At 40.7% G+C, this 22779-nt stretch overlaps 1 protein-coding gene across 4 annotated transcripts in view; it reads left to right on the top strand.

Annotated features, from left to right (window-relative positions):
* Positions 1 to 2162: 2162 nt before the first annotated feature.
* TANC1 (tetratricopeptide repeat, ankyrin repeat and coiled-coil containing 1) overlaps positions 2163 to 22779 on the top strand; it is a 178805-nt gene continuing 158188 nt past the window's right edge. For 2 of the 4 annotated variants that reach the window (XM_089519956.1, XM_089519955.1), the window contains exon 1: positions 4618 to 4635. The gene's annotated coding sequence lies outside the window, so the exon portion shown is untranslated. Of the gene's footprint in view, positions 2280 to 2512; positions 2685 to 4617; positions 4636 to 22779 lie in introns of those variants that run through there. The other 2 variants (XM_089519957.1, XM_089519958.1) reach the window with 2 other exon arrangements.

Below are 22779 nucleotides of genomic sequence, written 5' to 3'. Positions count from 1 at the left end.
CTTTACTCTTAAATACCAGTTACACAGTCTAGTGCTAGAGTAAACTTCTCAGGTAAAAAAAAAAATGTGGCCCTGGAAGCAGTGAAACTGCAAACCCATATTGTAGTTACAGCACTGAGCATGCAAGCCACACAACTGGTTGTTAACACCCAGTATGAGTGTGATTGTACCTCACATACAGAAGTGCTGGAACGTGCAGTGGTAACCTACCTCATCTGGGCTGTCTTCTCTCTGTTTCTACCATCTTGGTCTCAGAGGGAGAGAAGAAGGGGCAGGCACAGCTCCACCAGGCCTAGGCCCAGAGACAGATGACAGGGCCACCTTCCATCTTAACTGCCACTACCCTGGTCATGGAGGGAGAGAAAAAGAGTCTGGCACTGGCACAGCTCCACCAGGCCTAGACCCAGAGGCAGATGGAGGACCCTGCTTCTATCTTAACTGCCACTGCCCTGGCCATGGAGACAGGAACTGGCAGTATCTGCTGGACTTGAACTTCTTTCCTAGTGCCATTCCCTTCTTCTTCTCCATCTTGTTTTTCTTAGATTGTAAACCTGAGGGTAGGGAACTGTCAAGTTAACAATCTGTAACACGCTCTGAAAGCCTTTGTGGCTGAAGAACAGGGTATAAATACTCAATAAATAAATAAATATCTCCCGAGCATGGAAAACCAAAAAGGACACCACCACAATGTGGAAGCCAGCGACAGATCTTAATTATGCACCAGGAACAGATACATGATTAATAATAAAATAAAATACTTAATAAAATAAATAAATTAATATAATAAATACATGTCTCATGAGCATGAAAAAACCTAAAGCCCATCAAAATGTGGATGCCAGTAACAAATCTTAATTATGCACCAAGAACAGAGTCATGGTACAACTACTCAAAAAAGCGAATAAATAAATATTTCCCGAGCATGGAAAACCAAAAGGCACATCACCACAATGTGAAAGCCAGCGACATATCTTAATTATGCACAAGGAACAGAGATGTGGTATAAATACTCAATAAGATAAATGAATAAAAAAATATTTCCTAAGCACAGAAAACAGAAAGGTTACCACAGTGTGAAAGCCGGCGACATATCTTAAATTATGCACCAGGAACAGAGACATGTCAGTGTGGAATACAGTCAGCCCTCCTTATCCACGGAGTTTTTAATCCAGGGATTGAAGCATCCATGGACTGAAAATATTTTTCAAAAATATTATAAATTCCTAATAGTAAACCTTGATTTTCCATATAAGGAACACCATGTTGCTATGTCATTATATTTAATGGGACTTGAACATCCACGGATTTTGTTATCCACTGGGGGTGTGTGTCCTGAAACCAAACCCCAGGGGATAACAAAGACCCACTGTATAGACAGAGCAGGGTGAGCAGATGTCTTCATTTCCCAGAACATATCCTACATTTGGAGTAATCCCAAAATGTCTTGAGCATGGCTAAGAAGCATATACATATATATATATATATATATTTATCCATGCTTCTTAGCCATGCTCAAGACATTTTGGGATATATATATATATATATATATATATATATAGCTTTTATTTGTCAAGGTCCTCCCTATTCCTTGAAGGCTCTCCATTTTGTGGTGCCTTGCTCTCCTCCTCCTCCTCCTTTGCAGGGAGGACCTCTGGTCACCCTGAGGCTGAGAGAGCCTTTTAGTTTGGCTCCTTTCTTCCTTTGGCTCCAGGTTTGCAGGGCCCTTGACCAGAGGGGAAAAGAGCAGCAGGAGGAGGGCCTGGCCTGGTGCTTTGGGCCTAGTGCTGAGCCTTTGCCCACTAATTGGTCCCAGATGGCTGTGCCTTATTTTTTTTTTATTTTATCCAAGCAACAGGAACTTTGGCCTCTGAGGGGGAGGGAAGGAAAGAAGGGAGGGAGAGAAAAAGGAAAATAAAGAAGGGAGAAAGCAAGAGCTGAGTGAGGTTGCCACGGTGAGGTGGCCGCGCCCAGGAGGGCTTGGCTTGAGTTTAGGAGGACTGAGCCTGACCCAGAGCAGGGCGCAGAGGGAGAGAGCTTGCAGGCAACCTGGGACTGGCCTCTAGTCTCTTCTCCTCCTCCTCCCTCTCCCTAAGGGGGGGGGAAGGCGGGGAAAAGGGCTGCCTCCCTGTTTCATTGCTTCCTTGCTTTCCAATGAGCTCATCCGCCTCGCCTTTGCTGCCTGCGCCTTGGAGAGTCCCACTCGGGACGCGCCAAGAGGGAGCCTGAGGAGGAGGAGGAGGAGGCGCCTTTCCTTCGGCCCCGAGGGGCCACTGGGGGAGGTAAGTAGTCCAGCCCTTGTGGGGCGAAGAAGGGAAGGACCCCCTTGCCTCTCCTTTAGTCCCCCCATGCCTCCTCTCAGCTCCCTGCTCTTCCTCCTCATTCTCCCATGGACCCCCTGCCTCTCCTTTTGGAGAGCTTTCCTCTCCCTTTCTATCTTTGGAGAGGGGGAGGGAACCCAAGTGAAGTTTTCTGCCTGGGAGGGAGGGAAGGAAGGGGGGTCCTCTGTTCAGGTCCTCACCTCAAAATGGAGGACCTTCAGGGGGAAAGGGAGGACGTGACACAAGATTCAAGCTAAAACACACACACATGCAGAGAGACACAACAAGACACCCACACAGTCCTGGGAATGTAAAGGCACGCTGCTTCTTGGCCGTGCGTAAAATGGAAGGCCGTGCGTAAAATTGGTATTGTGGCTTTTAATATTTGTGATTTTATATCGTTTTTCGCTGATCTTTTAATTAATTTATTTTTTTGTTATTGCAATATGTTTTCTAAAATTGCTGTATCGTGAGCCGCCTTGGGCCCCTTCGAGGAGAAAGGCGGGATAGAAAAATTAATTAAATAAATAAGTAAGTAAGGGGTTTGGGGATCCCTTCTGGGCAGAAGGTGGGAATGATGAAGGACGTGTCCGGGAAAAGGAGGACCGGGGATCACCCTGGGATGAGTTGGCTTTCCTTTACCAGCCAGGTGTCCTGAAAAAAAGAGGGTGGAAATAAGAGGGAAGGCACCCCAAAATGGGTTGGGAGAGGTGTGTGTATCTGTTATTGGAGAGGTGAGCAAGGCACTTCATGTTGCACGAAGAAGCCCCAAGCGTGGCCAGGGGTGGTGCTGATGGTTGGCAGAGACGGAGAGGCTTTTTGCAAGGCAAGTGGGGCAGGGATTTGAGGGCACTGGGGGGCACAGTCTTTCCTCCCCATGGGGGCAAAGTGGGGTCCAAGAGACCTTGCCAAGTCCTGGAGTATTCCTTAAACCCACAAGGTTTTGTGTGGCACCCAGTGTGAGAGTGTGGCCAGGAGGCCCCAGGGTCAGGGGGGTGATGGGGGTGCCACCTCCCATGTCGCCAAGGGTGTCAGGTGGTGGCCAGAGCCCTACAACCAGGACCCTGAACTATTTCTGGCCTCCAGGAAGAGGAGTGTGAGAAGCAGACTGTGCCCCCTGGCACTCTGGGGGGTGATTTGGGGCTTTAAAACAGGGGGCACAGTGGAGTGTGGCAGATGTACACGTGTCCCTCTTGTGGTGTGCCTTCTAGTGTTCAAGTGCCTTTCCGATTTAAGGCGACCCTATAACTATCATGGGTTTTTCTTGGCAAGTTTCTTGAGAGGTGGTTTGCCATTGCTGTCCTCTGAGGCTGAGAGAGTGTGACTTGTCCAGGCTCACCCCAGATTCAAACCCTGGCCTCCATAGTCAAACACTCAAACCACTACACCACTCTGGCCCTTGCGCAGGTCTCCTCCTGCTGTGGAAAAAACAACCTTTCTCTCAGTGGTATATGATAGTGGAGGTGGATCATATAGTGGCTCACAACCTTTGGCCCTCTCTTTGTTTTGGACATCGGCTCCCAGAAGCCCCAGCAAACTTGGCCAACAGCCAGGCATTGTGGGAGGTGAATTCCATCTGGAAGACTAAAGGTTGGGAATGGCATACAGAAGGGTTAAGAAAATCATACCATGTGAAGTATCTGAAAGAGGTTGACTGCATGACTGAATTTTAGCCAGTAGTGTGGAAAAGTAATGAAGAGGGTCTGGGAGCATGTGCAGAGTTTTCCCTCCTTAGCCAATAACTGTAGGACTGGGATTTAATACAGTGTTAAAAAGTGAAGCTGCAGTCAACATGGGGAGACTGCCCAGACTATACTTCTCCCCTTGGGAGAGGATGTGGAACTGAGGTGAAGAAAATGACAATGAACAAATTGACTGTCCTGTGGAGAAATAGACATTTGGAGGACTCCAGGCTGTCTGGCATCCAGCAGATTACACTTTGATGTTCAAAGTTAAGGAAGTGTTATGTGGCAAAGCTGATTCAATAGGGGAATGTTCCAGACGTTTGTATGGGGTGATGGAAGAATTATTTTAGGAGGCAGGGCAATCTGATGATGCTAGTTTTGCTTTTCTTTGTGTGGAAATACTAGGATAGCAACTTCGTTTTGCAACACACACTCCAACCATTTTACCCTGCATTTTAATTAAGGGGTGTAATCTGTAACTAAAGAGAGGTAGAGACAGAATCAGATGGCATGTTCCTGTTTTAGTTGATTTATCTCTTTAAGAATTGGGACAGTTGGGTGTGATGGAGCTCACTTGGAAAAGAGCAAGGAAACATTTTAGGAGTGTATATGGAAAAGGAAAGGACATCCGAGTAAGTTATTTTCTCTGGGTGAAATGGGTGATTCCTGCTTCCATCCAGTTTGAGCTAGACAGTAATTTCAGTATTCTTGAGTAGCCTGTTTGTTAGAGCAATTTAAGTATGCCCTAAATCCAGTTCTCTGTTGGGGTGAACAGCTGTGGTCCACCAAATGTTTTTGGATTGCTGCTCTAATAATCTCTCCCCAGTGGCTTTGCTGGCAGGGGCTGGTGGGAATTGTAGGCCAAATACACCTGGAAGACCTAGAGATGCCCACTCTGGTTCAAATAGATGCCCTTAACACTGTCTGCTGTCCTCACTGTTGCTCTTGACTTGTGATCCACTGTTAAATATGTAAGAGTTTTGACAGGGCAATGTTCGGGCATCTTCCAGCCCCCATGATTCTTATTTGTCTGATTTTATTATCTGTATACATTGTCAAGAAGAGAGAAACAACGAAACCAGGAAATTATTTTATATGTTGATTTAATCTCATGATATGTAATTTCCTGTATTTTAGCAGACAAAAAGGGAGAGATGGTGATATCAACACAGAGAAGATTTGTATCTCAAAATATTTTTATTTTCATGAACACAAGACTAGTGTTGTTAAATTCTTTTCTGAACATACAGGCTTGATTGAGCATCACCTATTTGAACAGTAGTAAGAGCCACCGCTGGGCCTTTGAACACTTTCCCTAGCCAAAGATGTTGCAAACCTAATCCATTGGTGGCAAATGAGTAAAATGGGATAAATAATCTATTTGCATTCATAAAAAAGAGGAAGGGAGGGCAAAGGGGACAAAAGGAAGGAGTGCAGCAGTACCTTTAAGACTAACTGGTTTTTGTTTTTGCATGAGCTTTTGTGGGTATAAATGTACTTCTTTAGATGTTGTACAATGAAGTCACTTATGTAAGTTCTGTTGATGAGCATTCATGTTTTTGCATCTAGAATGGTTAAAGTAGCTCATGTATATTGGTCCGGATCTTTTTGTTTAGTCCAAGTGTAAAGTAAATCTACTGAATCAATTGTTGACTGGTAAGTTGACACAGGCCATTGCCTTGATTATTGTTGCAAAAGCCCTGTAAAGTTAAGTTCTTAGTATTATTTCCATATTGCAGATGAGCGGCTGAGATGAAAGAAAATGATTTGTCTAAGTTTTATACCATAAGACTATCTAATGAGTTTATTAATGAGAGTTGAAGTGGAGACTTTGTGGCTCAGGCTTCGGCTGGTTGTCAACACACAAACAATTGGCACTGATACTCTAATACTAATACTTGGAGCAGAATGTTTCCTAGCTAATGTGAAGTATTACGTTGGTATTACTTGTAATTTTACTACATTTTTGTGTTAGGTATAGTTTAGGCTACTTTCATTTATTTATTTAACTAGTTTATGCCAAGGTCCTGTATAGCCTACTTAGTTATGAATGCATAGCTGACTAATGTTACCTGACCCGATCCCCCCAACCCTACCTTAATAGCCAGCAGCCACACCGGGTGATGGAATTCAGCTCTACTGCTTATCAGGGCACAGAAAGATGACCTTCTAGCTTCCTCCTCCCAGTGAGTGAAGCTGTGACAGTCAGAAGTAGAAACCCTATTGCAATTTCTCATCACAACCTCACTGGCTATTGGATGAGAATTGTTTGCAGGGTTTTCTAATTAATTAATTTCCTGAATTTATATCTCTCCTCGCAGAATGGGATCTGAGGGGACTAGTCCAGAGAATCCAAATCTAAATGTACCTAATAAATAAAAAAATGGATATGGATTTAATTTCAGCTTTGTTTTGACCAGAATGTAGCAAAATTCACAATATTTGAATGTGAATGAGAGAGCAAACTGTCTCGACTCAGTAGTTTTAGGCAAAATGCAATTGTTAGTCCCTGGAATAGATCCACTGAATCAGTAGGAACATGACAAGTCAACACTTGTGTAAGTTCTGTTGATTCAGTGTGTCTACACTACTTGAAACTAACAATTGGATTTAGTCTTTTAGCTTAGCCCATAAAACCAAGGTTAGCAGCCAAGATGGTTAGAATTCTTTACAAGCATAAACTTGATCTTGGAGCCACAAGAAATTCTGAAGGAAATGTAATGTTAGGTTTAACATGTATCCTAATGATTTTAGAAACCCAACGGGAAAAGTTACAAAATTGTGATTAACTGTAAGATATTTAGGGCATCTGTGCAAAATCTGTACAACATATATAGCAAATCATCTCTGTTAGTTGAAGAGTAATAAATGGTACTTATTTTGGTTCATAAATTAACCTTGGGTATTTGCTGAAAATATGGTACATTTTGAACATCCAAAAACTTGCAAAATCATTGCATTTCAACTGTACCTCTCCTTCTTTGGAGGTCTAAGGAGAGGTTGGATGGTCTTTTTCAGGTGTGTTTTAGTTGTGAATTCCTGGTTGTCAGGCGATTAGACAAGATGGCCTTTGTGGTCTCTTCCAACTCTACGATGCTGTTATGCTATGATTCAGTTAACTATCATGCACTGTTATATAAACTTTGGGCCAAAACACACTGCAGAAATAATCCAGTTTGAGACAGTTTTAATTTCCCTGACTCAGTGTTAGGGAATTCTGAGAATTGTAGTTTATGGTGGCACTAGAGCTCTATGACAGAGAAGGCTAAATGTCCCACAAAACTAGTTTCCAGAATTCCCTAGCAGTGTATTTTGGACCTTTCACTGTGGCTGCATCTGCACTGCAGAAATAATCCAGTTTGATACCACTTTAAATGCTATGACTCAGTGCTATGGATTCCTGTTTGTTGTGATGCCAGAGCTCTCTGTCAGAAATGGCTAAATATCTCACAAAACTAGTTTCCAGAATTCCATAGCATTGAGCCAAGGCAGTTAAAGTGGTATGAAACTGGATTAATTCTGCAGTGTGGATACAGCCTGTGTAAATTCTGGTAGATGTTTTGGTTCCCACTGTTGTTCTTTTTATTTGTTTAAAAACCCCCAGTAAAATACCCTGTACATGTCAGGTAGCTATAACTAGGGAAACTGCTCAGGTGATTGATTTCATTCTCTTCTGGTCCCCTCTCCCAAATATCAGTCAAACTACCTTAAAGAAAAGAAAATCTGCCTTCATTGTTTAATCTACTCCCAAAGCCTCAACAGTGTCACGGAATACATCAATTGCCGGTCTACTTGAAGGCACACACACAGAGGTCTAGTTCTGTTTGGATTCTGCAACAAAACATGACTCTGGAGGACTCAATATCTTGATCTGGTGCATGAAGATTTCTCTGATAAAGGCTGTAATCCTATACCTAGGACTAAGCTCCACTGAACTCATATATAGGAGTTGTGGTATCTTGGCAGCTGTTCTTCTACCCTGGGCTTCTTGCTATGTGGCAACAGCCAAAGAGATACTTCAGTAATATTTTTGAGATGGGACACTTTTCTGCTTGGCAAAAGCCTTACTTTTTTTATTAATGTGAAAGCTGAAATATCTTTCTAATAGCAGGGTTCTTTTTGATTGCTAGGAGCAGAAGAATTTGCAGTCGCTGGGAAAGTAGTCATTATAGTATTTATAAATATGCTGTACTCAACCACTCCATATAAAGAGTCCCGGGTGCAGATTAGACAGTGCGTGTCAATTGTTTGCAAAGTCCCACTGTCAGCCAAAATGCTTTGTTTGTCTCTTTTAAAATAGAAGCTTGGGATAATATCCATCTTATAGTAGTGAAGGAAACAAATATGCTATCTTGCATCCTTCAGAATTTCCTCTGAATTTTTGATGGTGATTTTAAAAAGGATATATTTTTCTAGTTGCTAAATGTGAAACCATTCAGAGACTTCCTAATTGCTGTGAATGAGCATCAGTAGTGGGGAGTAGGGTATCACTGATACTTACAGTACTTCAAATCTATTTTGTTACAGGAGAGCAAATGGCTAAATGTGAGAATTGCTGTTGGTATGTAGGGCATAGCTCTATAACTTTGGCAGTGCATATGGAGCTTTACTTTGCTTGATGTTATAAAGTGCCAGTTGTTCAGCTTTCTTGGTTTAGCTAACCACTGGAATGTCCAAATGATGATAAATTAGGTCTGTTGCAGAGCCAAAGCATACTTGGTTCTTTTCCAAACTTGCAAACTTCCCATAACTGCCTGTAGGAAAGAGACATTTTGTGTCTTTAACTAGAACCTTGTACAGTCGATGCCATGGCAACTCTGAATGGGAGGGCATCACTTTAAAGTCAGCCAAGGAATCTATCCTGAAATGTATGGTTTTTAAGATGGAATTTCATGTTGTGGAAATGTTTCCTCCTGAGTAATGTAGGGAAAGTCTGCATTATTTCACCACACTTACTACTTTACATGGACAGCCAGTGTGGTATGTAGTGATTTGAGAGTTGGATTAGGACTCTGGAGAACAGGGTTTGAATCCCCACCCATAGAAACCTCCTGGGTGACCTTGGGCAAGTTTGAGGGCAACAGAGGATGGCGATGGTAAACACCCTTCTGAACAAATCTTGCCAGGAAAACCCTGTAATAGGATCTCCATAGGTGGGAAAAGACATGAAGGCACACAAAACAACTTAATATGAATTTGATTTTAAAAATGCCCACAGTCCTTTGAATCACCTTTTTACATCTAGAAAAAAGTTGGTATAGAACTAAAAATGTGGTCAGTTTTATTAGAAGTTTTGTAGAGGATGTACCATGTTGAAAGTGACCATAGTGAAAAAAGTGGGAAATGTGCAAGCAAATGCAAGTTGTCATGATAGTGGGAAAGCTTGTTACATTTTAAGACATATTGGTCATGGGTTTGGTGTATGGCTGTCTGTTTTGCAAAGAGAGATGCCTACTGTAGGATCCTTGCCAGCTCCTACTCTGCTGTGATAGAAGGCAAGTCATGTCCTTATTTCCCCAGTAGCCCTAGGCGCAGTATTCTCCCTTCATAGGATGAATTACACCCATTTTCTTATATTATAAACTAATAGTAAACTCATTCTCCAAGTTCTGATTCTTATATAGTAAAGATGGCACCATCCATACCTAGTAGGAAAGAGTGGGTGCATCCAGGATTTCCAGGAGTATTTCCTCCCCAAACCCATTCCTCAGAAAGTAATTTCTTCAAAGGTATATGCTCAGTGCCTACAGAGTACTTGAGTTCGCTAGCAAGGGGGTTGGTGATGGGAAGGTAAGTGGAGTTGGGCATCTTGGAAAACATTTTGTTGCCTGGCCTATTTGTTAATTTTGTACACCGGAGGGCAATCATATTTGGAAGCTTGATCCCTCCCCAACTCCATTTACTGCCCAGAAAGAAGGTATGTGGATGGCTACGGAGGTGAACTATACAGGACTGACTTGCAAGACATTGCTTGAAGAGTTCTACAGAAAGGTTGATCTTTGAAGGGTTATACATATTCACTTTTCAGGAATATGACTGCCGTGGTGTGTGGTATTGCATCACAAGGATGCGGTTAGTGGCTTTCACATGGCATGACTGAAGAATGGGAAGGATTTCTAACAGTTTTCAATGTGGGAAGTGTATCACAAAAATATCCCCAAGTTTCTAGTTCTTGTGGTTGATATAAGCCTCAAAACATTTACTTTTTCATCCCCCCATTTTTTTCTGTGTTATGGTTTGACTCCTAAGTTAACTTAAAGAAGTTCGTAGATAGAGAATAATCTTTGCAAAGAAAGAAGGAAGGAAGGAATGGAGCTTGTGTCAACTTTGTTAAGCTAATTACTCTTGGAACCTAAGCCTGTATTGTCAAAAAGGAAGTTCTGGGAAGTGGTGCTTTTTAGTTAATGGCACTATGTGCTGAAGTCTGATTGCTAGAATTATTGTTGTTATATGCCTTCACTGAGAGCGATGGTGACACTATTCTAGGGTTTTCTTAGGAATTTGTTCATAAGTGTTTGTTGAAGACTTCCCATGAGGCTGAGAGAGTGAGATTTTCCCAAGGTCACCCAGTGGGTTTCCATGAATGAGCAGGGATTCAAAACCCTGTTCTTCTATGGTCCTACCTAGTCCAACACTCAAACCACTGCACCATGCTGGCTTATAGAGTAATGCCATGAACTGCTATAGATTGTCCTTAAATCCTGTTCTTAGTCTCATCTAGAGTAAATCCACTGCATCAGTTGAGACTGCCATGGTCGTCTTAGTTGATGATCTCCATCTGGGCACCAACAGGGGAAGTGTGACCCTGCTGGTGCTCTTGGACCTATCAGTCCTTCGATACCATCAACCATGTTATCCTTCTGGAACACCTGGGAGAATTGGGAATTGGGGGCACTGCTCTGCAGTGGTTCCGTTCCTGTCTCTCAGGCAGATTCCAGATGGTGATGCAGGGAGACAGTTACTCTTCTAAAAGAGAACTAAAATCTGGCATCCCTCAGGGCACCATCCTGTCTCCCATGCTATTTAACATTTACACGAAGCCGCTGGACGAGATCATCCGGAGACATGGGGTGGGACGTTATGAGTACGCTGATGACACCCAAATATATTTCTCTATGTCTTGGGCTGATGCAGTGACTGAGGATGGCATCTCTCTGAATGCCTGTCTTAGGTCAGAAATGGACTGGATGAGGGAAAACAAACTCAAACTGAATCCAGGTAAGATGGAGGTACTTGCAATAGGAACCCCCAGTCTGGGAATGGAGTTATGTCAGCCAGCCCTGGGTGGGGTCACACTTCCCCGAAGGAGTCTGTCCACAGTTTGGGGGTGCTCCTTGACTCGTCGCTTCAACTGTCAGCACAGGTGGAAGTGATAGTCAGGAGCACCTGTTATCAGCTTCAGCTGATACGCCAGCTGCACCCCTTCCTGGGAAGGGGAGATCTTGAAACAGTTGTACATGCACTGGTAACCTCTCGGCTTGATTTCTGCAACATGCTTTATATGGAGCTACCCTTGTGTCAAGTTCGGAAACTTCAACTGGTACAAAACATGGCAGCCAGGCTGGTCACGGACATACCTAGAACTGCCCATATTACTCCTGTTTTAAAATCTCTCCATTGGCTGCCTATTAGTTTCTGGGCAAGGTACAAGGTGTTGGTTTTAACCTTTAAAGCCCTACATGGCTTGGGTCCAGTCTACCTGTGGAAGCATCTCCTTCCACATAATCCACTCCGAACACTTCGGTCCTCTGGGAAGACTCTTCTGCAACCTAAGAAGACCAGATTGTCTGCAGTAACCCCAAGGATCTTTTCTTCTGCCGCTCCCAGGCTCTGGAACGACCTGCCGGATGAGATCCATCAGATTATCACATTGGAAGCATTAAAAAAGGCAATTAAGACGAATCTCTTCCGGGAGGTCTTTCCCAAGCAGCGTCCATGATCGGCCTTCCCCATCACTACAACTACTGCTGATGGTACTCTTGTCACTTCCATTGTTTCCAGTATTGTTACTGACATTGACATTCTGTCGCTTTCCCTGTCCCCTCCCCTTCCACAGGATAACTGTTTTGTATAACCTACTTATAACTTCATTATCCTATTATGTTTGCTCCAGTATATCTTTTATATTTTTTGCTGTTTAATCTTATTTTATGGGTTGAACCTATGTTTGCAACTTGTCTTATGATTAGGAGGGTGGGTTAGGTTTTGGGATTAGCTCTTTTAATTGTGATTTTTAACTGTATGCTGTGTTATTTTATATTGTTGGAATCTGCTTTGATTCCTTTGTGAAAAAGTGGAATATAAATTATTATTATTATTATTATCATCATCATCATCATCAGTAGGATTTACATAAGTGTTGTCTCAGTAGTGAGTAAGTAAGGTCCAAAACACACTGCAGAAATAATTCAGTTTGAGACTGCTTTAACTGCCCAGGCTCAGTGCTAGGGAATACTGGGAACTGTAGTTTTGTGAGACATTTAGCCTCCTCTGTCAGGGAGCTCTGGTGCCAGAATAAACTACAATTCCCAGGATTCCCTAGCACTGAACCAGGGCCATTCAGGTGGTCTCAAACTGGATTATTTCTGCAGTGTGTTGTGGACCTAAGTTTCATTTATTAAAGGTAATAAATTTACCCAGTATCTGCCAGAACACAGCTCATAATAACAACCAGGATTTAGTAGGACATAGAGTTCACAGAATATAATGTGATTTGATTTCAGCTTCCAAATAAAAACACAAATGGTTGCATTGCAAATGGGCTAACATTTGAGTAAAAAACATAGTTTTAAAAGGCTTTCGTATTAAGCAAAAAGAGAATGAAAAAACTCCTATTTAAACTATCTTTTCCTTTCAGTGAATAAAGGCTAATAAACTGGGTTAATTCTAAATTGAGGTTAATTCAAAATTCAAGTTAATTTAAATTTGCTGAAATGCTGCAGAAAGGCACTTATAATAGGAACAACAGTGTCCTCTGAGACTTTAGAAAGGCATTAGTTTTTGTGTGTGTCCATTCCAATGAATATATGAATGTTTTTTTCTAAGTTACAGATAAATAAATAGATATGATTTGAATTTGGCAGGGGAAATTGTAATTTATGACACTTAAGCGATAAATGTTTTAAAAGGTAGTGATAGTTGCATTGAAGCTCAGCTTTGACAATCCACAAAATAATGATAACACAAAATCACTGATGAGTGGATAAACACATTTAATTAATATCCTACTTTTTTCCCAATATAAGACTCAAGGCGCTCACAATATGAATTAAACCAAAATATGGTTAAAACAGTGGATAGTAACATAAGGCTAAAAACAAAGAATCATATTAAAACTGTTAATTTAAAACAGTTTTCAAAAGTTGTCAAAATAATAAAAATACAAATTAATTTAAATTAATTAAATTAAATACAAATCATATCTATGCAGGCCAAATGTGAAAGAACATAACTTCATGAATTGTAATTCAGTTGTTTCATAGTCCCTTGGTCCTCAATATAGGATTTTACTGAAAGTGTACCAATAGAGGAAAGAATTGCAGTCTAAAGCAGTGCTACACAATCTGTCTGATTTGGGGGACCAGTGATTATTCCCCTCCATGTGCCCGAGATTGGCACAATATCTGTGTCCATTGACTACAGTTTTTATTCCCCTGGCTTGGAAACTCCTGGAACCAGAAGCCAACAGATCAGGAACCAGCACTGATCCAGGAACTACCACTTTGAGTAGTACTGGTCTAGAACAGTGATGGTGAACCTTTTAGAGGCCGAGTGCCCAAACTGCAATCCAAAACCCACTTATTTATTGCAAAGTGCCGTGTCCCTCTGGCTTTTTAGTAACAAATTCTGGCAAACTGTGCTGGGCCCATGGCGCATGTGCCCACAGAGAGGGCTCTGAGTGCACCTCTGGCACGTGTGCCATAGGTTCGCCATCACTGGTCTAGAAGTTCACGTGACTGATAATATAAAATATTTGTGACTGGGAATCTGATCTTTCTAATAATTTGTGCCAGGGAATACTAGGTTTCCTTTTTGATCTGTTCCCTCTGATTTTTTTTAAAATCACACTATATCTTATGCTTACTTTGATGTTGCCTTTCATGGCTGTTAAAAAGAGAAATGTGAGAAATCTTGCTTTGTAATGTTAGGATTCTGCAGTAAATGGATAAATACCAAATAGAAACTATTTCTTATATATAATTCTAGGACAAATCCTTTCTGACCATTGGATGATGTAATAGCCATGAAAATAAATGGTTTGATGTTGCTGTAATAGTGTGTAGCTTTTTATGTAACAAATAGGTGCTTACCTCTACTTGGATTTTCTCCATGTGCAGTTTATCATCTGTTTACCTTTGAGCCTTGTTGAAAGAAATGAAGATTAAATGAGAACAGCAGGGCTTGTTGATATCCCTAAAATACCCTTGCTGGGTGAATGAACTCCAGTAAAGTCAAAGTTTTGTTACTGGCTTTCATCAAATGAACAAAAACCTATATGGGTGGGGAAAGCACATACGTATAGTAAAAAAAGGTAGAAAAACAGGAAGGTCCCAGACATGGTCAGTACTGTACAGTAGATTTGAGAAAGAAAGCATTGTCATTTTTGATACAGGTGTGCTTGTGTAAAAACTGAGTGAACTATAATGAATTTACCATAGTCACAACGTTGAAGTTTGGAGAAAATGAACTTACATGAAAATAACATCCTTTGACACCTAATAATACTAGGTTAAAATTTCTGGATGGTAACTGTCCCCCATAATTTGTGCCATCTGTGTGGAAAAGAAAAGTATGTAGTTGCCTGTGTGTCTGTAGCCTGGCACAGATGGAGCTGTTCTTTTGCATTGGAGACACTGAGTGAGTAGTTTTTTTGGTTGCAAAGAGAGGTATCGCCTTTGCCAGTAATTTCAAAGAAGTTAGAAGCCTGCCTCAATAGCTTTGATGATACAGTTATAGACCAAAGCCAGCAAGCACCACTGTTCAGCCTTGGTTTTGTTTTATTTCTTTTTAGAGCAAGGCTTGGAAACCTATTGGACTCCAGATGTTTTGGCCTACAGTTCCCCAAATCTCTTATAAATTACTATGCTGGATGGAGGTTGTAAATCAGGGGTGATGAGCTGTGGAAGGTGAAGGTGTCATCATTAGCCCCTATTCCTTGGAGGGTCACAACCCTTTACTGCTGTTTCTTCTGCAAAAAAGTTTAATTTTTTGCCTCCAAAACTCTATGCCCTACTAAATCCTGGTTGTTATTATGAGCTGTGTTCTGTGTTCTGGGTAAATCTATAACATTTAATAAATGAAACTTAGGTCCAAAACACACTGCAGAAATAATCCAGTTTCAGACCACTTGAATGGCCCTGGTTCAGAGCCAGGGAATCCTGGGAATTGTAATTTATTGAGGCACCAGAGCTCCTAGAGTTCCCTAGCACTGATCCTGGGCAGTTAAAGCGGTCTCAAACTGGATTATTTCTGCAGTGTGTTTTGGACCTGACTTATAAACTCACTACTGAGACAACACTTATGTAAATCCTAGTGATGCAGTGGATTTACTCTAGCTGAGACTAACAAAAGGATTTAAGGACAATCTATAGCAGTTCATGGCATTACAAGTATAAGCCATCTAGGGGCAGTGGGAGATGTTTTTACCATGTTTTGGGCCCTTTCTGGGCTATTTATTTTTGGTTTTTTTTCAACAGGGCATTCACACATGGTGAAAATCCCTCCAGATCCCCAGAAGGCACATGGAGGTATTTGGGGGCAAAAAGCTTTTTTTAAAAAAAATTGCTAATAGGGCTACCTGTGGAGTGAATCATGCCCACCCTTGTTGTAGATCAAAACACATGGAGGGTGGCATGTTCTCTATATACATTTAAGGATTTTAAAACAAATATATCAATAGTTTTGAAAAGTTCTACATCCATGGGTAGGAATTAATCACCAAATCAAAATTGCAGTAAAACATATTAAACTAGAAAAAGGAACATAATAGTTTTAAAGTATAAAAACAATCAGCATAATAAAAACAAATAGCATAAAAGAAACCAGCTAAGGTAGAAATATTTGGGGCAAACAAAGCTTTCCTCTGATATTCAGATAATGTCAAGATAGGTGGACTTCCTCAGGCAGAACAGTTTATGGTCAGGGTGCTGTCAACAAGTAGGTGAATTACCTTTTCTAGGTAATGCCCAATCAGATCTCACCTGATACAAAGGGATGACATGAGTGTTTCTTATAGCTGCCAGCCAAATGTCTCTGTGAAATTCACATGGAGATGACCTGCCTGTCATGTTAGGTCAGACTGATTTTAATCCAAATGTACAGTCTAAACATTCATAATCTGAAAATAATAAATGTTACCTGTCATACAACAAAATCCCAAATCCACAAAACAGCAGTATTGGGCCAACTGAAATACACAGAATATGTGATATCCATGGGTAACAGTGTTGGCCATTTAGCAAAGTACAGTATCATCCAAAATCCACAAAACAGTGATACCTTTATGGGACCAACAAAAATGCGCATTATACATGTTACAAGTTTTCGAATCTCCACTGCCTTCTTCATCAGGCAAAGGTGTTAGACATTGTACTAACATCCTCAGTTTTCTTTCTTTCTTTCTCCTGTATCATTTTTTGCACCTTTGCCTGATCAGGAAGGTAGTGAAGCTTTGAAAGTTTGCAAAGCGTATAATGTGCATTTTGGTTGTCCCAATAAAGATATCACTGTTTTGAGAATTTTGGAAAATACATTGTGTAAGCTTTTGGGCCTTGATTGGTTTCTTCCATCTGGCAGAGATGTTTAAAATCATACAAGAGAAGAAGTTAGAGTCACAGGCCTAGATTTTGTCTCGGATATTACTTCTGTTGTCAGTTAAGATTGTACAGAGAGATATCAGTGCAAGTAGAGGCTTCTACCCTTGTCACAGTTTTGTGGATTTTGTATTTTGTTGTATTTTGCTGCATGGCCAACATGGCTACCCTTGAATATTACCTATTATGTGATTTATAAAACCTAAACTCAAAGCATTGTGCCTTGTTCCTTTTGCAAGAAAAGCAGGCTTTTGCTCAGTGCATGTAGTTACTTGTGTCTAATTGTATTGGAATGTAGATGCATGTTTGGATTTGTGCAAAAAGTAATATATCCAGTAATGTAGATATGCATCCAATTGAAAGGAATGCACTGTGGATCACTAAGATTTTTTCGAATATGCATCACTAGATATAGATTGGTATTTAGATTTGCATCTGAATGGAAATATAGCCAATTTGTGCTATTATTTTACTTTAAATTAATTTAATTAAATTAATTTAAAATGTATATTTGGAGGAATATCAATATCCTGGAGCAAGCAGTTATACCAATGGTCCTGGACTGGGTTGAATAGTTGATAGATGATTGAATGTAGGTTCCAGTCTTTTTCTAGTATGATAAGCTACTTCAAAAGTCTTCATTTTTAAGGCACATATTATATTTGTTGTGTGCCTTCAAGTTTTTTCCAACTTATGGTGACTCTAAGGCAACCCGAAGATGAGGGTTTCTTAGGACTGAAGTGTTACTTGCCCAAGGTCACTCAGTGGGTTTTCATGGCCAAGTGGGGAATTGAACCATGATGTCCAGAGTCCTAGTCTTACGCTCAAATCACTACACTACACATTATTATATACATGAAATCAATTTAAAAATCTGGATAGGAGGAATAAGAAACAGCTTTCCTGATTTCTTGCCTGGATGTGATCCTTTTTACTTTTCTGGCTTCCGTTAGCAAGTATTTACAAGTCTGGTTTGGCAGGTTAGAACCATATGTGTTTGAAAAAGGAGGCTTGTAAGTCATAATCATTTTGGCAGCAATGATAAGATATATTTTAGGACACATCTACATTTTTTCTCATACATAAGGATGAATGTATGAGTTCAGTGTGCTTCTAATCTCCCAGTCCATGCGCTCAAGGATTTCACTGCTTTGCTTTTACTTCCTGCCCACAAGGAAGATGGTTGAGGACAGTGTGAGTAGTACAGGCTGTATGGCCAGCTTTCCTGTTTTTAACACAAGGGTGTTATGGACAAAATAGTTAATTGCCTTATAATGTCAGACTAGGAACACTCGCAGCAATCATCCTGTGCCCTTAAAATACATCTGCAGAGGAGTCTTCACAGCTATTTTTGGCTACAATTCATCTATTGCCTTTTTAAAAGGTTCCAGCATCTGTGACATTATTGTGCTTATTTTTCTAGGTAGAAATGTTCAGTGAAAGTATTACCTGGTTGATCTGTATAGGCTCACTTCATTGTCTCCTCTGTTACAAGGGTGTTTGTCCTCAAGGTGTCTGTTTCTGCATTCAAATGAATTGTGTTTTTGTCAGCTGTCATGTTCCTCAAAGCCAAATGGCACACCTCCTTCAACTGTTGTAGGTTGCTTGCTTTTTTGTGTGTCCAAAAGGTCTGCTTAGTAGATGATGGAAGAAGCAGAAACCATTCCATACAAGCTTGTTGTTGTTTTTTAAAAGCTTTAAACAGACCTCAAGAAGATAGGAAACTCTCACTTTCTTTTGCTCAACATTGCAATCTTTTTTTCAGTTGGATTTTCACTTCGGAAATTCACTAACAAACTATCCTTCAGACTCACAAGAAATCCAGCCACTACTAAGCAAGCTGCTTTGCTTTCTCAGAAATTAAAAGTAGGTGCAATGCTTACATTTAAGTAATTTAGCAATTAAGTAAATTAGTAATTAAGACTCGGTGCAAATAAATATTTCCGTTTTGTAGGATATCTTCAAAGGTTGAGTGTCCCTTATCTGGAATTCCAAAATCTGAAATATGCCAAAAACCAAAACATTTTTCATGGGTGACTGAGATAGTGACACTTTTGTTTTCTAATGTTTAAATGTACACAAATATTTTCATGCACAAAAGTATTTAAAATATTGTTTAAAATTACCTTCAGGCTGTGTGTATGAGTTTTATGTGAAAGATAAATGAATTTTGCATTTAGTCCTGGGTCCCATCTCCAAGATACCGTATTATGTATGTATATGCAAATATACAGGTATTCCAGAATCCGAAAGAAAGAAAGAAAGAGGAAGGAAGGAAGGAACTGCAGAAATCCAAACCCCTTCTGGTACCAGGTGTTTCAGAGAAGGGAGACTTACCCTGTCCTAGTAATTGAAAAACCTTGCCTTCAATAATTTAATCTGAGTGAGATTTCCTGGGTATTACAGGATACAGAACTACCTTGTGTTCTCTGAAGAGTGTTTGTGGGTGCAGATTCAAGAGTATTTCACAATTTCCAAACAACAGAGCCAGAAAACACATGTTCACTTGATATGGAAGCTTTGTTTTGAGTAGCTGTCAACCCTCTTTGTTTGCAAAAATTATAACCAACACAGATACAATAGCACTTTTTAAAAAGCTGTTTTTGCTTCCAAAAAGCACAACATTATATGGCAGGTGGTTGAAACTAGAGACTTTGTTCTCAGCTTTTCAGGTGTAATGTCATGAAACATCCACGTTGTAGGCCTTGGTCGGAATTCTGTCAGAACACATGACTGGAGAACTAAAACACCCCATTTGCTTGAATGAGGGTTAAATAAATAAAACACAAAATGTCAGCATACTCTCAAGACCATTATTTCAGTATCTTTCAGTTAGGTAGAAGAGGTGGTCTAGCTGTCCTGGTATCCAATAATGGACAGAGAGCTGGGATCCAAAAGCATAGCTGGGCTTGAGATGAGGCCTAATAGAGCCATTCAAATTTAAAAATATGTTTCCAATGAGTTAGGATAGCTCAAAATGCATTATTTTTCCTTGGCCTATGTCAAGGTAACTGTTGACCTTCTGATAGTTCCAGTAAGCCAAATGGTGGGCTCGTATTTGATCTCTTGCTTAGCCTCACAAAGCTGCTATTGGGGGGGGGGGGTCAGCAACCAATTGTCCCCCAGGAACTCATTTGTATCATATGTAGAGAAACTTTGTCCTTCCTGTTTTCATGGACTTCAATGCCAGAAACCCCAACCAGCATGGCTAGAGGTTTGGGACTATGGGGCCTAAAAGTCCAAAACATTGCAGGGCTAAAGATTTCCCACCCCTGCTGTAAAGCTTGGTCTGGGAAAAACAGTAGCAGCAACAATGATGAAAACCCATCCAGTCCGTGGGAGGAAGTTTGCTTCAGTCTGATTACATTCCAGGGAAAGATGAGGCAGCTTGACGGGATTCTGTAGGTTCCCTCCCACCCCTAGTTTGCCAAAGATTAGTTTGTAGAACCAAAACAAACAAACAAACAAGGTGATGTAGATTAGTGGCATTCTTCTGTCTCTCTTCCTCGCCTTCTGTATTGCTCAGGCACCATAGAAGTACCTAATTAGATGATAGTTCCTTACAAAGTGCTGTAGAACTGTAGTTAATGCCAGAGGGTTGAAAGGGATGAGATGTTAGAGATCCAACATTAAAAGTAGCTGCAGGGCCCTCCAAGTTGGATTGGAACCAAAGTGCTTTGATCCCTGGGGTATTTTTTTTTATATTAGATCTTCCCACTCACATCGCTGTTTGTCGTGTTGTGGAAAAAGCCTGTGTGCTTGTATGTTTATCCTAATAGGATGAGTAACAGCTAGGGCTGATGGAGGGTTTAAATGATGGTGTTGGGAATATAATGGGAGAAAAGGCTGCTTCTTCCCTTTAGTTTTGCAGTCCCAGTCCAGAATTCCTCTGACTGGTTTAAAAAGAGTCAAGAAAGCAATGACGGATTTGCTTCGTCTCAGTATGGCCCGCAGCTGGTGTTGTGTCTGTCTGTGTGTGCATACTTTAAATCTAACTCAGGTGAACGTTACTTTCTGAAGTTCATCCCTTACGTTTTGTTGAAACTTCATGTCAGTCTTCTTAAAAAAACACACACATTCAACAAACACAAAATAACCTCCCCACAAAACTTTCATTCTGTCCCACCATATTAATCTGCTACGTGCATGTGGTTTTGGTTGGTGGTTGTTCTAGTTTAATAACACATGGATAGACAAATAACCTTGGGTCCTGACAATGTTCTGGAGAAGCATAGCATTTGGCCTTTTGCAGATGTTGACTTTATTTGTCAGTATTTTATCAGAACATGGTCTCTATCCAGACTAAGTCATACTTAGAGTAGGCTTATTGAAATCAGGACATGGGTTGGACATGATAGATGTCCAAATGATTGCAGGGGACATATTCTGTGGATGAATAAGAATACACTGTGGTGTATATGTGGTGGTTCAGATGCTGGATTGTGCTAGGCTTTGGCCTACTTCTGGAGAAGACTGCAGTTATCCTAGTGTTAATCACAGGAAAATAAGATTGGAAAGAGTCAGAGGGGTGGTTATGGGCAAGCTGGAAAGGGCAGGCATCAAATCAGAGAGATGCGGATGGGAGGGCTAGAGAGGCAGGAGATCTGGTTGAAGACAAGCTGGGGCTAGGCTTCCAATGAAAAACATGCTTTGAAATGAAATTGCTGAGATTGAGGAACAGCTTAGCATTAACTTACAGGGAGTTGGTATACTTCTACAATTGGTTTGTGGCGTTAGATAATAGTATTAAAGCTGGGTGGTCAGGTGTTTTCAGGATGGAAACTGTAGCCTTCTTGATCAATAAAGCCTAGTTTGCTTAGACTTTTAAGGAGCCAGAGGGCTGACCTTGTTTGAGATCTCTTTCTGCAGCGCATGACACAGTATGGGAGACAAGTGCATGCTTAAGTTTTGGAATCTGCCACCATCCCCACCACCTTTTCACTGCAAGTATTCCAAAAGTAAAATTTTCCTTATATCTACATCACTGGCCCATCAAATACCGTTTTCAAAATCCATCAATATGAAGTCAACATGTCCAGCACAGACCTCTCTTAAGGTTAAAACAAAATTTAAAATAACCCATTTTTTAAAAAAATGAAAAGGCTTATTGAAAAATGATACATACGCTGAAAGCTGTGCTGGAAGAGCCCCTCACGTGCTCTGGAAGAACAAATGGGGCGCGCACTCAGATGCGCACCATGGGCGTGAGCCCCATTAGTTCCAATGGGGCTCCAGTAGGTGAATTTCCCCTTATGCAGAGAGATCCGGAATGGATTCCTGCGTGAGAGGAGGGCCCACTGAATTTAAAACATAGAGACACATTACTCTTGTCTGTTAGAACCTTCTCTGTTGATATCCCAAAACACAAAACAGCTTCTGGTAAATTTGTCGCTGAATTGCACATAACAATGCAACACATTACAGCCAACTGAAGATTAAGCTCCTGGACAAAACAAAAAGTCTCTTAACTCCATGAAGGTTACTGTGTGCCTTCAAGTCATTTCTGGCTTATGGCGACCCTTTCACAGGGTGAAAGGGTGGTGGTGCTGGTGGCAGGAGAAAACCAGGGCATAAAAATGAATGAATGAATGAATGAATGAATGAATGAATAAATGATTATATACTGTGATACTACTGTCAGGTACTTGTTTAGAAGACCTGCATAATACTTCTGCTTATACTCTACAAACTTAATCCATAATAATTTTGCACTTTAAGTGAACATGAGGTGTTTATGTGAGATAGATATAATAGTGATTTGTGAAAGAGAATTGTTAGGGGATAAGCTTATATTTCTTAATAGTAAAATGATGTTTCATTGCTGTTTCATAGTTGAGCAGTGTCAGGATGGCTTTATATCATATTAGATTTTCAAGAAAAAAAATAATTCTGGAATTTGGAATGGACCATGGTGATTAAATTTACATTTTTGAAGATATATTTAGCTTGCAAGAGAAAAAAATC

This window comes from Sceloporus occidentalis, unplaced genomic scaffold (assembly GCF_023333645.1).
Source record: "Sceloporus occidentalis isolate IW3139 unplaced genomic scaffold, rSceOcc1.0.p SCAF_4, whole genome shotgun sequence".
NCBI lineage: Eukaryota > Metazoa > Chordata > Lepidosauria > Squamata > Phrynosomatidae > Sceloporus > Sceloporus occidentalis.
The sequence above is the reverse complement of the archived record's forward strand: the minus strand, read 5'-3'. Positions and strand labels throughout refer to the sequence as shown.